Here is a 17,460-nt window from a genome sequence, read left to right on the forward strand (position 1 = left end):
CTGGGGCCGAACTTTAGTGACAGGGAAAAGTGGAGCACAGGGCAGGGGTGCTTCTCAAAGCCACCTGGCCACCTGCAGGGTTAGTACTAGAAGTTACCTGGTGGCACCAGGCTGGTCATGGGCTCACGACTACTCTTTCCCTACCCAGAGCCTCCAGGTCCTGTGTTGGAAAGGAGATGTCTGGAGGACACAGCAGCCGAGCAAGGGCCCAATTCTGCTCTCCTACGTCCTTGTCCTCTGCTTTTCTCTACCTCTGCTCCTGGGGTGGCAGGGGCTACATTGCTTCCCTTTAATCTTCTGGTCTAAGCGGGGATGCAGACATCTTCTTTGAGTTTCCATTAGCATAGCTGCCATAGGCTGACCTTTCCAAGAGACATTACTAAATATAAAAGGAGAACAAAAGAAAGCTAAAGATAGGGTATACAAAGAGTAAAAACAGCCTGGCTCACAAAGTACAGGTCTCTGGTTTGTTTCCAGGGCTTTTGGACCCTGCCCTGTTTTACCCCTTCCTGGAGATGACAACTTCCAGGGCCAGGAGACCTCTGGATGCCCTTTTGCCAGACTCCCTGGCCTCCTAGTGCTGGCCTGTCTCCGTAAGTTGCCCTCTGGGACTCGTACCACCAGGAATCCTCTCTGAGAATACTTAACCACCTTGTGGTCAGGTCTGTTCCCTACCCTTCTCTCTACCCAGGGCTTATTTGTTGTGGGCGTGGAGGGAGTGGACGCCTCCTTCCCTCGGTCTCCCAGGGAATTGGCACCTCCATGATGGTACCTTTTAGGAACTGTCTTATTCTAAGTAAGCCTTGTAATGTGATCCACCTCTTTACATAGTGCTCAGGCCCAGCTTAGTCCACAAGCTCCCATACAAAGGGCTGGTCTTCTTCCAATTTCTGATCTTGGCGGAAACTGTCGAAGTCTCTCCACCTGCTTCCTTCCTCCACCTGGGCCAAAAGAATAGAAACTGATAAGAAGTTGGCCTGGCTGATGGAAGTTTTTTGGGTGGGTTGGGGGGAAAGGTTGTTCTGGGTTTGAAAACAAAGAACAATACTTTGTAGTCATGTGGGCTTTTGTTTTTGTTTTTGTTTTTGAGGCAGAGTCTTACTCCGGTCACCCCAGCTAGAGTACAATGGCATCATCACAGCTCACTGCAACTTCAAACCCCTGGGTTCAAGTGATTCTCCTGTTTCAGCCTTTTGAGTAGCTGGGACTACAGGTTCCTGTCACCACAGCTAATTTTTTTCTATTTTTAGTAGAGACGGGAATCTCCCTCTTGCTCAGGCTGGTCTCAAACTCCTGGCCTCAAGCAATCCTGCCACCTAAGCCTTCCAGAGTGCTAGGATTACAGGCGTGAGCCACTGGGTGCCTGCCTGTAGCATGTGGTTTTGATGAAGGCAGTAGATAGGATCCTGGCCACAAAGTTGTTTCCAGGCTACAGCACCTAGTCTGTCCTGCCTGGCATCTGGGCGGGCCCAGGAGCCAGACGTTTCTCCAGGCTCCACTCTGCCACTTGCCAGCACGCACAGTGTCTCCATTTCATACCAGATGTTCACATGCAGTCACAGATCAAAAGAACCACTGCCTCGCGGGGAAATGTGGGGACAGGATAGATTAAAAAGGAAGGTTAAGTCCTCAGTTACAGCCTGCTGCCCCCTCCACACCTACAGGGCTGGACTGTGTCCTTCCTGACTTTGGTCCCAGAGGCTCTGGCACACATCCCACCTGGATAGCTTGGCTGGGCTGGGAGGACTGGAAGGTGACAGGCAGAGGTGGTACCGGCCCAGTGGAGGAGGTGTGGCATATGACTGGGGCTCCTATTGGAGGAAATTGTTCTTACCTGCAGCTCCAAGTGTGGCACTACCGCTGGCTGAGTGAGCACGCTGCGCCGACCTCTGGCTGCGCGGCTGGGAGAGGGGGTCTGCGACCTGAGGCTGCTGCACTCCGAGGGGCCCTCACGTCCCAGAAGCTCTCCCCACATTCTCGGGGGCTGTAGCTTGTCTCGCGTGCTGGAGCCTTGGGCCAAACCTGTTCCAACATGCCAACCAGGTCAGTCTGCTGCTGCCCTCTGGCTTGCTGAGGGTCTGGAATCCTGTTGGGTTGTGTATATGCTGTGACTCCACAGCCCCCAGTCTTGTGGCTCTTCTTTCTAGTGAAGCAGTCAGTCGCCCGGCTTCCTGGGCCCCCCTGTATTGCAGTTTAATGGTGTTGGCAGTTGGGTTATGACCTTTTCTCTCCCCCATTTTCCCATCTGTCAGAGGATCTGGGGATAGATGCTGGTTTTTTTGGTTTTTGTTTTTTTTTTTTTTTTTTTTTTGGGACCCTGTCTTACTCTGTTGCCCAGGCAGTTCGCATGATCATAGCTAACTGTAGCCTTGAACTACTGGACTCAAGTGATTCTCCTGCCTTATCTTCCTAAGTAGCAGATGCCACTACGCCTGGCTAATTTTTTATTGTTTTTGTTTTTTATTTCAGCATATTATGGGGGTACAAATGTTAAGGTTATGTATATTGCCCATGTGTTCCCTCCCCCCTCCCACCCACTTTTCTTTTCATTTTAGAGTCATAGGTCTTGCTATGTTGCCCAGTCTGGTCTCAAATTTTTAAGTCCCGTCTTTCAACTCTAGACTGCAGAGACTGTGGCCTGGAGGCTTTCTAAGGCATGGCCTCCCCTTCCCTTGGTGGATGTGGGCAGGACTTGCGTGTATACTTGCTCAGTCCTTCTCCATCGGCCCCTGCTGGGATCTGGCAGGCCTGAGCCTTCTCCAGGGTATCTAGCCTTCCAGAGCTTACACGTGGAGGGAGGGAGGAAACCAGACCAGAGCTCCTTGCCATGGTCAGGGCTTGGGAAGGAGCAAGAGGGGACAGTGGTGGAAAACAGAAGCACAATCCCATTCCTTTCCCCTAGGCGAGGGAGGGAGTGATGAGATTCAGTAACTCCCGATGTTGACATCGAAGAGTTGGGAGTTGAGGAGGGAATGCCCTACCTGCCCCCTCCAGCATCCTGTATGGATCTCCCTGGCTCGGCTCTGTGCGAGAGCATTTGCTGTTTGTCCCCAGCCCCCGGAGCTTCCTTCTCGTGTTGTGTGCCCTCGCCTAGAACTGCACCAGGAAGCCTGTCTGCCGTGGGGGGCTGTGATACCACTGGCTGATTTCCTGTCCAGGGGCGCATGGGTTAGGGAGGAGAGGGTTGAAGGTTGCCTGGAGAAAACAAAGAAGACAGTGGAGCGCCATGAGACCCTCTTCCAACCCTCTCCGACCCAACATGGTCCTCCCAAACCAGGCTATTGAGTGCGTGTGTTTGGGGAAGCCTGGGTTAGGGAGGAGTGGACTGACTGGTGTTCTCAGGGGAGCAAGAAGGGCTCACTTTGAGGAGGGTGAGTTTGACAGGGAACATGGTCCTCTTCCCCAGGGAAGGCTGTGGAGTGGGGTGGTGCTTGCTTCCTGCTCCTCAAAGCCAGGCTCTGCTCTCTGCACCAACGCTCCGTGAGTGCTTACTGCTCCGGGAGAAACCATGGGAGCACGTTACCGGCTCCAACCCTTTGAAGAGCGCGAAGCCTGTGGTTGGGCCCTGGGATGCTAGTCTCTGAGGTCGGCTGCCCCTGGCATAGCCTTGGAAGGGCAGCCCTCCCCTGGAGGAAGGCTGGCTGTCCAAGTCGAGGGGCCCCGGCTTTGTGGCAGGCTGGAGGGGTTGCAGGAAGTCCTGAAAACAGAGGAGCCCCATTGCTGTGTTGCTTGACAGAGCGGGAAGCTGGCTGGCTCGTTTCCGGAGAGGAGCCAGGAGGCTGTAGACAGAAGGGCTTTGCTAAGGGCTCAGTGTTGCAGCCCCTGGCAAGGAGGTGGGGCTCGGGCTCTTCCCAGGCTGGCTGCCACTCCCTGGTGTTGATCATCAGTATTTGGTGAACAAAGGCATCCTCTGCTTTTCTCTTGCGATTCAAAGCATACTTCAGACATGCAGACAAGCACAGAAGGAAAAGGAGGACCCTGACAGCTTCTTGGTGGCTCTTTATCATACCTCCATGATGTGACTGAGGTCAGAATCATAAGCAGTGATGAATAGCCAAGCCACCTGGCACTTGGAACCCTGTCTTTAAAGGAAATCAGAGCAGACTGTGTGGGAGGTGGGTTCGGTCTACTTTAATTAATTGCCCCTTGGAGGCAGTCAGAGGGCAGAGCTGGGAGGTGAAGGTCCAAACCCCAGCTCTCACTCCCCACTCCTCCAAAAGTCCCCAAAGGCACTTAGATTTTTCCCCCTGTCTCTTACCTTTAGGGTCTTCCACGTGTCTCCTGCCTCTCTTAATGTGTGAGGCTTTCAGCCCTGCAGAGAAACCCCTTATGAACTTAGTTTCTTCTAGAACCTGCTGCTGACCTGTGGCTAGAGAGCTGCAGGGGTGGGCATCTGTGAGTGGGCCTCAGGGAGCTCTTTAGGACGAGCTAGGTCAGGCCGCTGCTGTGTGTGGATGAAGTGTGGGCTGGAGAAGAGGCGACAGGCCCCATGACCCCCTCGATGGACGTAGCACTCTGCTCAGCCTGGGGCAAGGGCCAACACAGAGCTGGCTCTGAAGACTCAACCTTCCTGGAAGCTGGTGCCTGCCAGGGTGGAGGGCAGTGCCCATGGTTAGTCAGGAAAGGAAGCTCTGGAGCAAGGCAGTGGCAGGGAGGGGGATGCTGGTTGGAGGTGAGGTGCTGATGAACCGGAGCCAGGTCTGTGCTAGAGGGGTGTGTGCCTCCAGGTGCCTTTCCATGGTCGCAGGCTTCAGCCCAGCAGAACTGTGGCTCTCAAGCTGCCCAACCCAGGGCCACAGGCATGGAGCTAGGAGTGTTATGCCTCTAACCCTTACAGAACTCCTTCAAGATGGGTGCTGCTCCCGTGTGACAGAAGAGGACACAGATGAGAGAGGTTCAGTGGTTAATACCTGACAAGTGGCAAAGCCAGATTATGAATCCATGTATTGGCCAGGCACAGTGGCTCACACCTGTAATCCTAGCACTCTGGGAGGCCAAGGCAGGAGGGTTGCTTGAGCTCAGGAATTCCAGACCAGCCTGAGCATTAAGGAGACCCTGTGTCTACTGAAAATAGAAAAAATTAGCCGTGCGTGGTGGCACATGCCTGTAGTCTCAGTACATGTGCTCAGTACTCGGGAGGCTGAGGCAGGAGGATTGCTTGAGCCCTGGAGTTTGAGGTTGCTGTGAGCTAGGCTGATGCCACTGCAGGGAGGGCTGCAGCCTGTGAGAATCCCATGTCAGCAGCCCTGGCGTGTGTGCTGGCTGGAACTTAAGAGCAGGCACTCCCACCGTCCCCATGGTCCAGGTAGCTGCTTTAGCTTTCACAGGCACACCCCTTTCCCACTGCCTCGGATTTGCTGAATCTGGTTTGTACCTGAGCCCCCACGTTCCTGGGTGGTCCAAGAGAAGTTAGAGAAAGCTCTCACTTCTAGAATGTCAGAGACAGAAGAGTGGGGGCAGAATATAATTATCACTTCCATCTGCATACTTATATAATTCATAAAAATGGTTTTCAAAGCCTTTTTTCATAGCCATTATTTTTTCTGATTCTGATAGCCCTGGGCTTATATGGAGAGATGGTACTCTATTGGGCCAACATTACTGCTGCCTCCTGCATGCAGGACAGTGCTGGGCCCTACAGTGGCCCAGAGATGTAAATTGAATAACAAGATCTCTGTACCCTTAGAGTTTATAAGTGAGGGAGACAGATAAATACATGTCTTTTAGTTGCAGTGTAGGATCTTAAATGTGGGCCAGATTTGGCGTGGGATCCAAATTGGTTCATGATCCCTAGAGGGAAGGGTGTGATGAGATGAGGCTTGGGAGGAGGGCCTGGTTTGGGGATCTCTGAATGCTATTTCTGTGACAGAGCCTGACCTTGGCCCTGTGAATAAGGGCGCCCATCTCATATGCTTTTGAGTGCAGGGAGACGATGAAGTATGTTAAGTCTGAAGTGCCAGGCAGATGTGCCCAAGAGGCCATTGAGAATGCAGAACGCAAGCTTAGAGAGGCAGGCTCTCAGGTTTGAGCAGGGGCGGTGCACAGTAGAGAGGCAAAGAAGCAGAAAGGACTGGAGGCAGGTCCTTCAGGATGCATTAGCAGCTGGAAGAAATAGGCAAGAAAGGGTCAGAAAGTTCAAAAAAGTAGATTACAGCAACTAGGAAGTCAAAGTGGTGGTCAGCAGCTACAAACACACAGATCACCCAATAGGAAAAGGGTCGAAGCAAGATTGCTGCCTTTTGATTGCTAAAGAATCTTGGTGTGGCCAGGTGCAGTGGTGGGACTGTAGTCCCGGCTGCTCGCCTGTAGTCCCAGCTACTTGGGAGACTGAGGTGGGAAGATCCCTTGCGCCCAAGAGTGCGAGGCTGCTGTAAGCCATGATCACACCACTGCACTCTAGCCTGGGTGACAGAGCAAGACCCTGTCTCTTAAAAAAAAAAAAAAAAAAAAAGGGAGAAAGAAAGAATGAATGAATCTTGGCTTGGACATTAGAAGTAACTTGCTGCTTGGTAACAGCCTGGACTAGATTTTGCCTCCTGAATCCATAGTTCTGATGATGTGCATTGAAACTACAGGCTGAGGCCGGGCGCAGTGGCTCACGCCTGTGATCCTAGCACTCTGGGAGGCCGAGGAGGGCGGATTGCTCCAGGTTGGGAGTTGGAAACCAGCCTGAGCAAGATCGAGACTCCGTCTCTACTATAAATAGAAATTAATTGGCCAACTAATACATACAGAAAAAATTAGCCGGGCATGGTGGTGCATGCCTGTAGTCTCAGCTACTTGGGAGGCTGAGGCAGCAGGCTTGCTTGAGCCCAGGAGATTGAGGTTGCTGTGAACTAGGCTGACGCCACGGCACTCACTCTAGCCTGGGCAACAAAGCGAGACTCTGTCTCCCAAAAAAAAAAGAGAAACTGCAGGGTGACCCTGTGCAGACAGGCTGGGGACTTGAAGGTGAGTCTGAAGGGGCTGTACATCACAGATGTCTATATGGCCAATACATGTTTATCACCAGCGCAGGTGAAAGAATGGTCAGGTTGTATGGAGGAGGGCTGAAGGCTGGGGTTGCCTTTGTCTGTGAAGGCCTGCTCAGATCCTATCTGAAAGATCCCGCCCCCAATCCCACTGTAGACTGGGATGAAGGTAGGGGTGGGAATAGGAGAGCAGTTTTAATTGAGACTTTTGATCCGCTTACGCCAGGGTATCTCAGTCCACTTCCTTCGTTGTGTTGGCTGGAGCTGTATGAATCTTGTTAGAGATGGTTTGATACCCGTTCCCAAGAGACTGGCGCTGGCAGAGATCCCTGGTTCCCTGATACGGATAGTATAATCCAATTCATCCACTCAAGATGACACTGTAAATTTATACTCTAAACACATAGCAGTAATGCATAAAAAGATAAAATTCTAAAAACATACACTCCCCCTCTTCCCACTCCCCACCACATACAAAATGATAAACATCCCTGTGGCTGAGAAATGGAACAGGAATACAAAGAAAGCAGGGCTAAGGCCGCAGGCCTGCTGGTCTCTGAGTCTGGAAGCAGAAATTTGGGGTAACAACTAGAAAGCACTCCACTGGCAGCATGGAATTAGAGCTAGTACATTGCTTAAACCCGTCTGCTGGGAAAGTAGGCTGCTACCGACCATTTCCTGGGGCTATGGCTTATTTTAACAATGCTTACTTAAGGAGACATAACTTTATAGCCTGGACCTAAGTTGAGCTGCTGTTCTAGCCTGGGGCACTCAAGGACCTGGGGAGGCAAATGTGAGAACCCCCAGATAGGTAGGGAAAAGTAAAATATAAGAGACATGTTCACATGAGCTCATACACAAGTGCTGAAACACATGAGGAAAAATAATGTGAAAAAAGAACAAAGAAGAATTTACTGTAGAAGAAATGAAAATAACAGAGGAATTGGAAAGTGTCTTTAGTATACAGAGATTAAAGACCCTCAAAGAGATAAGCAAATATTAAATCTAGTAAAGAAAAGAAAGGGGACTGTTTATGGTGGATCCCAGTGCTTTGGGAGGCCAAGGTGAGAGGATCCCTGGAGGCCAGGAGTTTGAGACCAGCCTGGGCAACATAGCAAAACCCTTTCTTAAAAAAAAAAAAAATGTGAATATAGGAAAACACCTTTTAAAAATTCTAGGAATGAAGACCAGTGCCATTAGAATTTGAAGCAGTAGAGAACTCTGGCCTGTATACAGAGAACAGAGAATTCATGAATTCAAAATAATACTGAGGAATTCATCTATAATGCATCCTACAGATGGAGGACAGATTGAGAGCCTTTAGCATGTGTCTAGCAGGAATTCCAAATATGAATGAAGGAAATGGCAAATAAATAATATTTGAAAAGAGAATGGCTGAGAATTCCAGACTGAAAGAAACAGCATGAACATCAAACAGGATAAGTAATGTCACTGGACATAATGTAGTGAAACTGCAGACAAATATAAAGAGAATGGTGGAAACTACCAGAGTTAAAGAATTCAAAGGATTGACGATTTAGAATGACAACATCTCATCAACATTAGATGCCAGAAGATAATAGAGGAATGTCTTAGAGAAAGTAAGGGAATACCGTATCCTGCTGTCATTGAAGAATGAGGTGAGATAAAGGTATCTCTGGACATCTTCAGACTCTTGTCACCTACAGACCCTTGCTAAGAGAACTACTCGAAGTGTACTTCAGTAAGAAAAGTAAACCCAGGAGGAAAGAGCAGGTTGCCAGAGCCACCAGTGAGCAGAGCAATTGACACATTAGGTTGGTAAGCTTAATGAGCTACTACCAGTATATCAGGATGCAAGTGACAGAATAACCCACAGTAACTTGAACTGTAAGACACATTGAATGAGAAGTGTAGGTTAGGAAGCTCCAGGGTGGGGGAAGTAGCTGAAGACAAGCCCTGGGTCTTTCTGTTCTGCCATGCTCATGGCATAAGACGTCCCTTGACTTGCTTGTGCCGCTGCCGCTCCAGACCCTGTGACACCCCAAGCAAGGAGGCAGGGAGATGTCAGGAGAAAGGGTGCTTTCTCTTTATGTGCCTGTTTCTTGGGAAGGAGAATCTTTCCAAGGCAGTGCTAGCAGATAATCTCCTTAGGTCTCATTGGCCTGAGCTAGTCCACTTTCAGACCAATTTCTGGTGAAAAAGGAACGCGCTTGCTGTGGTTGGCATTGGCCAGTCTTGCATCATCTCCTGGGACCTGGGTCCTTAGCTGCCTGAACAAATCAGGATTCTGACGGCAAGAAAGGAGAGAGAGTGGCCGCTGGTAGGCAGCCAGGAGTGCCTGCCCCAGATGGCAAAACGCACAGACAGAAAACCAGCATCTGAACGGGCTTTTAATTTAAAAAAAAAAAAAAAAAAAAAGAAAACTATAATTGTAGACCATATTATCAGGGGAGAATAAGATAGAATAAATTAAGGAATTTTGTTAAGTCACAGCAAGTTTCTGCCTTGTTAAGAGAATGGCATTCCTGAAAAACTAGACTCCATCAGGAAAATGTGTATGTGCTAACAATTTAAGATATTCACCAAAAGAAGAGGGATAGAATTTCCAAAGCAGGAAGGAGAAAAAGGTGGGGGTGGAACAAAGTGCCATTCCAACAAAAGTCAGGAAAGAAAAAACCCAAAGAAAAAATAGTAGCGAAAACACAAAGTAAGATAGTAACATAAATCCAAATACTAAGTATAATAGATTAAACTCGTAGGTGTTTTTTTTTTTTTTTTTTTTTTTTTTTTTGAGACCAGGATCTCGCTCTGTCATTATGATAGCTCACTGTAACCTCAAACTCCTGGGCTCCAGCGATCCTCCTGGCTCAGCCTCCCAAGTAGCTGGGACTACATATACACACCACCATTCCCAGCTGATTTTTCTCTTTTTTGTAGAGACGGGGTTTTGCTGTTGCTCAGGCTGGTCTCAAACTCCTGACCTCAAGTGATCCTCCTACCTCAGACTCCCAGAGTGCTAGGAGTACAGGTGTGAGCCACCACACCTAGCTTAAAGTGGTGTATTTGTTTTTAAAAAAAAACAACAGACTATCAGATTGATGAGAAAGCAAATGGTGAATGGTGTGGAGTGTGAGGAGACCTGGTCAGCAGGCATCTGGGACTCAGCGGAAGCTACCGGCTCTTCCCCACCCTGGTGGTGCTGATCTGTAAACTGCTCTCTGGTCCTTACCCTTTCCTTTTCCCTCTCTCCCCAACTCTTTTTTTTTTGAGACAGAGTCTCGCTTTGTTGCCCAGGCTAGAGTGAGTGCTGTGGCGTCAGCCTAGCTCACAGCAACCTCAAACTCCTGGGCTCAAGTGATCCTGCTGCCTCAGCCTCCCGAGTAGCTGGGACTACAGGCATGCACCACCATGCCCGGCTAATTTTTTCAATATATATTAGTTGGCCAATTAATTTCTTTCTATTTTTATAGTAGAGACAGGGTCTCACTCTTGCTCAGGCTGGTTTCAAACTCCTGACCTGGAGCAATCCGCCCGCCTTGGCTTCCCAGGGTGCTAGGATTACAGGCGTGAGCCACTGTGCCCAGCCTCCCTAACTGTTTCTATCTTGCCTGCCTGTCTAGCTACTGGGGTAACTTTTCTCAGACTTCCTGCCTTAGCATAGACGTGGACAGCAGTGTCCCCTGCCCACCCCGACACAAACGGCATATGGGCTCCCTCCTGAAGGAGCAGGTGATTGATCTGAAGGGACCCACCTCCCAACTGTTCCCCTGCCCCTCCCTGTGCCTCAGGGCCCAGCATTCCTCCCCTCAAGGGCCAATTCTTAGGATGCAGCATGGGTCCTCTTGCAATGAAGACTGATGGTGTATTTCTCTGGGATTTCACTGAAGGTTACCCCGAGTTACGCACGATCTTAGGTTTGAAGAAATATCTTGGCTCTTTTTGCCTGCTGGTTTTCTGGCTGCCAACGCTGGGCAGCCTCAGAGGTGCCAGAGCTGGGATTTCAGGCTGGATATCAAGTCAAGGCCAGGTGTCCTGCAGCAGGGCAGGGGCTAGAGAAGTGGGGGCTGCCCAGGGAGTTGAAACTGGGGAGCAGAAAGGGTCTGAGTCATTAGGATAGCTCTGAGCAGTCTGTGCCAAGATGTTGCAATGCAGATAACTTCCGTTAACCAAGCACATGGAGGTGAAGCAACCAGTTCTCGGGTCAAGGACGTGCCTCACTGGGTTCGAGTTGTGGGCAAGGGAGGGGCTTTTGGTTTCTTTTTCAAGATGGTAACTGACACCCCAACCCCACCCCTGACGCCACCCCAGGGCACCTTCTGCCAGAGGTGGCTGTTGCCTCACCCAGGAGGCAGGGAGTTTGCTGGGTTGCTACACTGGCAGGATCCGGGGCACAGATGGTTGTACCCCAGTTAGTGGAAAAGCCTGTTTGGAAGGCAGAGGGCACTGTGGAAGGAGCATTGGACTTGAAGTCATCCGACCTGGCGTGGCGTTAAAGCATCTTCACTTCCGCCTGGCTGACCTTGTTAGGCAGTCCCGGGACTCCTGAGAATACCAAATGAGAGGCTGGCCCCCTAGATGCTGAGAGATTCATAAAGCATGATGCCACTTGGGTAATACTCTGTGGCTTGCTGCCTTTAGAGTGACGTGCTGGGACACATCCTCAGACTGAGCGTAAGTGGGTAAAAAGGGGGGCTTCTTCAGGGTCTCGGGCTAGGCTTTTCTCCTCCTGTCTCTCCCAGAAGCATGCAGCCCCCATCTCCCCATCCTCAGTGCCTTATTTTGACATTTCTTTTCTCTGCCTGCCAAGAAGGTTGTGTTCAGCTGCACTGGTCTGAGGCCTGCTATCCTGTGCTTCATTAGGTTAATTCGATGATGGCTGTCTCCTGGGATCTGACCGAGAATGGCTCTAAAGCTGCTACAGCTTCCAAAACAGTCCCTGCTGCTCTCCTTTGGGGCACCCTTTGCTTCTTAATCCATTGCTTTTATTTTTCCTTCCCTTTACCTTCGAGCTGGTGAAGGCCTCCTTTGAGCCTCCTGGTTCCTTGTCCCGGTGGAAGTAGCTCAAGAGTGCACCCCTGATGAGTGGCAGCTGGGGGGCTGCAGGGAGATGGGCTCATCCACTCCCCAAGACGCTTGCTCTGCTGACCTCTTGGATCCTGGCTGCTAGTCTCTTTGTTCAGCCTCAGCAACTCGAGACAGACCAGCCTTTCAGGGGATGTTTGTTGTTAAATGGTCGTCTCAAATTTGCCAAATTTGTGGCCACAAACCTCTTATAAGACCCTAGCATTGCCTTGCCATCTACTACATTTACCTCGTTACTCCCCTTCTCTCTCAGAAGGCTGTCTGATCTCTCTGTGAACCTCCAGCCCCTCCTCTCCCTGTCTGTGCCCCTCTCCTCTGCTTTGCCTCCTGTCCCTCAGGTGGCCTCTCTCCAGGTGGGCGTCTGATCCTACCTCCCTGCTAAGGGCTTTGCTCCTCAGCCCCTTTTCCTGCATCCTTAATCTCTCCTCTCTACTGATTCATTCCCATCAGTGTACACACATTCTGTAATCTCTCCCAACCGAACCCCCAGTCCACTTTCTGACATCCCATTCCCTCCTTGTTAAATAACATCTCTGTTTAGATACAATTCACATACCGTACAGTCCATCCATTTGAAGTGCACAAGTCTGTGGCTTTTAGTCTGTTCACATTGTTCTGCAACCTTCACCACAAGCAATTTTACAACATTTCATCACCCCGAAAGGAAACTCCAAACCACTAGCAATCGTTCCCCATCCCCTGGTGAAAAATAATCTACTTTCTGTGTATATGGATTTGCCTATTCTACGCATTTCATATAAATCACCCAATAGGAGACCTTTTGTGGCCGGCTTCTTTCACTTAGCACAGCGTTTTCAAGGTTCATCCATGCTCTGGGATATGTCAGAACTTCGTTCCTTTTGCTGCCTGAATAATCTTCAGTTGTAAGGGTATACCACATTTTGTTTATCAGTTGGTGGAACTTTGAAGTTTTTTCTCCTTTGGAGCTATTATGAATAGTGCTGCTGTAAATCATTTGTGTACAAGTATTTATGTGGACCTAATTTTCATTTCTCCTGGGTATATACCTATGAGTGGAATTGCTGAGTCATATAGTGACCGTGTTTAACCTTTTGAGGAACTGCCAGACTGTTTTCCAAAACGACTGCACCATTTCACATTCCCACCAGCAAAGTATGAGGGCTCCAGTGTGTGCCCGTCCTCGCTAGCACTTGATATTATCTGTCGTTTTGATGACGGCCATCCTGGTGGGTGGGAAGTGGTGTCTGATTGTGGTTTCCATTTGCGTTTCTGATGACTAATGACGTTGAACGTCTTTTCCTGTGCCTGTTGGCCTTTTTCATCTTGCCATACCCCTGGATCAGCCATTGCAAAGGTCACTGCTGACCTACATCCAGTGGTCAGTTCTCAGTCCTCGCATTACTTTTACAGCAACATTTAACACTGTTAGTTCCTCCTTCATTCTTTTTTCTTCCCCCCCAGACAGAGTCTGACTCTGTTGCCCGGGCTAGAGTGCCACGGTGTCAGCCTAGCTCACTGCAACCTCAAACTCCTGGGCTCACGGGATCCCCCTGCCTCAGCCTCCTAAGTTAGCTGGGACTACAGGCATGCCCCACCATGCCCGGTTAATTTTTTCTCTATATATTTTTAGTTGGCCAGTTAATTTCTTTCTATTTTTAGTAGAGACAAGGTCTCACTCTTGCTCAGGCTGGTCTTGAACTCGGGAGCTCAAACATTCCACCTGCCTCAGCCTCCCAGAGCCTCCTTCATTCTTGAAACTCTTTCTTCTTTGGCGTCCCAAACACAGTGCTGATTTTCCCCCTGCCTTCACTGGCTATTTCTTTCCTGGCTCTGTGCCGGCCTCTCATTTAGACATTGGGGTGCCCTGGACTCTGTCTGGGGCTGCCTTCTCTTGCCCATGTCAGGCCCTCCCTAGATAGATCTTCTGGTCTTGTAGTTTTAAAAATGAACTAGACTCTGATGACTCTCAGATGTACCCCTCTGACTCTCGCCTTAGCCATGAGCTTCAGACAGGTGTGTCTCACTGCCTATTGCCAGTTGCACATGGATGTCTAAAAGGCTTCTTTTTTTTTTTTTTTTTTTTTGACACAGAGTCTCGCTTTGTTGCCTAGGCTAGAGTGAGTGCCGTGGCGTCAGCCTAGCTCATAGCAACCTCCAACTCCTGGCTCAAGCAATCCTCCTGCCTCAGCCTCCCGAGTAGCTGGGACTACAGGCATGCACCACCATGCCCGGCTAATTTTTTGTATATCTATTAGTTGGCCAATTAATTTCTTTCTATTTATATTAGAGACGGGGTCTTGCTCTTGCTCAGGCTGGTTTCGAACTCCTGACCTCGAGCAATCCGCCCGCCTCGGCCTCCCAGAGAGCTAGGATTACAGGCGTGAGCCACCGCGCCCGGCCTCTAAAAGGCTTCTTATATTTAACCTCTCACAGAGCTCTAGTTTCTTCCCATCTGAGCCCATTAATTTCCTGTTTTTTCTGTGTCAGTGAATGACACCCCCTCAAGCAGGTTGCTCAGGCCACAGCCTCTGTGTCTCCTTGGTTCCTGTCTGCCTCCTATCCCCACCCCCTACACCTTCCATATGCCCCTTCAGAATATATCCATCCACTTCTCACCACCTCTGCTGCCTGGGGTATGGCCTCTCCTCTGGTCTCCCTGCTAGCCTCACACAGCAGCCAGAGTGGTCTTTTAATGAAACATGTTTTAACCTAAAATAATTTTAGATTTTATTATGAAATGCATCACACATTCAAAATAGTATGTATCATATGTGTGCTCTTTAAAGAATAACCGTAAAAAATGTGCTTGTATCCACTACCTGGATTAAGGGGTACATTACCCGGCACTGCTGAAGCCACTGGGAGCCCCTCTGAGATCTCACCGACCTGCCTTCCTCCTCCAGCAGGATTTCCTGAATCTTGTGTTGTTTCCTTGATAGTTTCTGTTGTTTTATTATCTATAAATAGAGGCATACACAATGTCTTGCTTAGCTTTGCATATTTTTTTTTAACTTTTCATGGATTTATGCTGTGAGCATTTACTCATGACTTACTCTTTTTGTGCAACATAATGGTTTTTGGGTCATACTCATCCCTGTTGATGTCTGAAACTGGAATTGTTTCAATTTACTATATGTTACGAATGTACCACAGTTCATTCTATTGTGACAGACGTGGGTTGTCTGCAGCTTTTGGCTATTACACAGTGCTGTACAGGTCTCCTGGTGCACAGGTTCACACGTACTTGGTAGTAGTAATACTAGAGTTTGCTAGACACCCACCAGAATGCCTGAAATTAAAAAGATTAAAAATATCAAGGCCATGGAACAAATGGAGCTCTCCTACATTACTGGTGGGAATGCAAAATACTACAACCACTTTGGAAAACTATTTGATAATTTCTAGGAAAGTTAAACATATGGCTGTCCAATGACCCAGCAATTCTACTCCCAGGTATTTACCCAACGGAAATAAGAGGATGTCCCCACAAATAGACTTGTATGAGAAGTTCATGTAGTTTTTAGTCATAGCACCCCAAAACTGGAAACAATTCAAGTGTTCAAATATGGAAAAGAACAAACTAATGATGTGGATAACAACATGAATGAATTTCCAAATGAATGATGCTGAGCAAAAGGAGCCAGATACACATGAGTATGTAGTGCATGTTTATATGAAGTTCAAGAGCAGATAAATCTAACCTCTAGTGACAGAAGTCAGAAAAGTGGTGGAGCAGTGGGTATTAACTGGCAAGGAGCAAAGGGAGCTTTTTGAAGTGGTGGAAATGTTCTGTTTCTTAAACTGGGTGGCCACACAGGTGTAGACATACAGAAAGTTCAACAAGCTTTACAATGAAAGATTTCTGCATTTTATTATATATGAATTAAACATAAAAAAGTGGGAGCAAGAGTGACCTGAGTGAGATTTTGGAGGACCGTGAAATGCTATATTAACCTCATTGTTGGGATTCATCATAAACTTCAGATCTGCTTAGCAGGACAAACACTCAGAACTCACTGACTTTGTAATTTAGTGACTCTAAATACCTTTGGGTGAGAAACCATTCCTTCCCACCCAAACTTGAAGGAGAAAACAATCTCTGAGGATGACTATGTACGTGGAAAGTCATTAAACAAATTAACCCGGGATGACTGGGTTAATCTTGTCTCATTGTGTTCTCACACCATATTTTATGTAAGAAAGATGACTTTTATTTCCTCTTAAAAAAAAACTGGGATATACTCATGTCCATCTTTGTTAACTAATGTCAAATTATTTTCCAAAGGGTTGTACCACTTTCCGTTCCCACCACTGATGTCTTAAGTGTTCTTACTATTCCACATCCTCTCCAAAGTCTTGGTACTGTTAGTTTTTTAAAAATAGTTTCTCCAAATCAGAACTACAATAAGATAGGATCTCACCCAAATTAAAATGACTTTTATTCAAAAGACAATAATGAATGCTGGCAAGGATGTGGAGAAAGAGGAACCCTCAAACACTGTTGGTGGGAACATAAACTAGTGCAATTGCTATGGAGAACAGAGTGGAAGTTCCTCAAAACCCTAAAAGTAGATCTACCATATGACCCAGCAATCCCACTGTTAGGTATGTATCCAAAAGAAAGGAAATGAGTATATTGAAAAGATACCTGCACTCCTATCTATGTTTATTGCAGCACTATTCACAATAGCCATGATTTGGAATCAACCGAAGTGTCCATCAATGGATGAATAAAGAAAATGTACATATACACAGTGCAATGAAAAAGAACGAAATCCTGTTATTTGCAACATCACAGATGGAACTTGAGAACGTTACGTTATGTAAAATAAGGCAACCACAGAAAGACAAATTTCTCGTGTTCTTATATGTGGGAGCTAAACATTAAAACAGTTCATCTCATGGAGACAGAGAATAGAATGATGGTTACCAGAGGCTGGGAAGAACACTAGGGATGGGAAGGATAATGTAGGGGTGGTTAATGGGTACAAAAATACAGTTAGATAGAATGAACAATGTTTGATAGTGCAGCAAGGTGACTCTGGTCAACAATAAGTTACAGTATACTAGGCTGGGCACGGTGGCTCAGGCCTGTATTCTCAGTACTTTGGGAAGCCAAGATGGGATAATTGCTTGAGCCCAGGAGTTTGAGACCAGGCTGGGCAACATAACAAGACCCTGTCTTTTAGTCAGGCATGGTGGTGTGTGCCTGTAGTTTCAGCTATGTAGGAGGCTGATGCAGGAGGATTGCTTGAGCCTGGGAATTAGAGGCTGCAGTGAGTTATGATCATGCCATTGCACTCCAGCCTGGGCAACAGAGTGAAACCTCGTCTCTTAAGAAAAAAAAATTGCTCCGAGGTCAATTTTAAAGTATAAATCGGGCTGGACACAGTGGCTCACGCCTGTAATCCTAGCACTCTGGTAGGCTGAGGCAGAGGATCGT

General features: G+C 48.2%; 1 protein-coding gene and 1 long non-coding RNA gene across 4 annotated transcripts in view; one reads left to right on the plus strand and one right to left on the minus strand.

Moving 5' to 3' along the window:
• ST3GAL2 (ST3 beta-galactoside alpha-2,3-sialyltransferase 2) overlaps nucleotides 1-17,460 on the plus strand; it is a 48,604-nt gene that overhangs the window by 13,436 nt on the left and 17,708 nt on the right. Inside the window, exon 1 of one of the 3 annotated variants that reach the window (XM_012772454.3) lies at nucleotides 1,910-2,043. The exons of 1 other annotated variant lie outside the window; for it this stretch is intronic. The gene's annotated coding sequence lies outside the window, so the exon portion shown is untranslated. Of the gene's footprint in view, nucleotides 1-1,909; nucleotides 2,044-10,452; nucleotides 11,625-17,460 lie in introns of those variants that run through there. One more of the 3 variants, XM_012772453.3, reaches the window with a different exon arrangement.
• LOC142862619 (uncharacterized) lies at nucleotides 3,999-5,042 on the minus strand. Its single transcript, XR_012913699.1, has 3 exons — nucleotides 4,911-5,042; nucleotides 4,259-4,312; nucleotides 3,999-4,082 (listed from the first exon to the last, which is right to left on the minus strand). It is a non-coding gene; the product is annotated as an uncharacterized LOC142862619 (long non-coding RNA).

This window comes from Microcebus murinus, chromosome 20, assembly GCF_040939455.1.
Source record: "Microcebus murinus isolate Inina chromosome 20, M.murinus_Inina_mat1.0, whole genome shotgun sequence".
Taxonomy (NCBI): Eukaryota; Metazoa; Chordata; class Mammalia; order Primates; family Cheirogaleidae; genus Microcebus; species Microcebus murinus.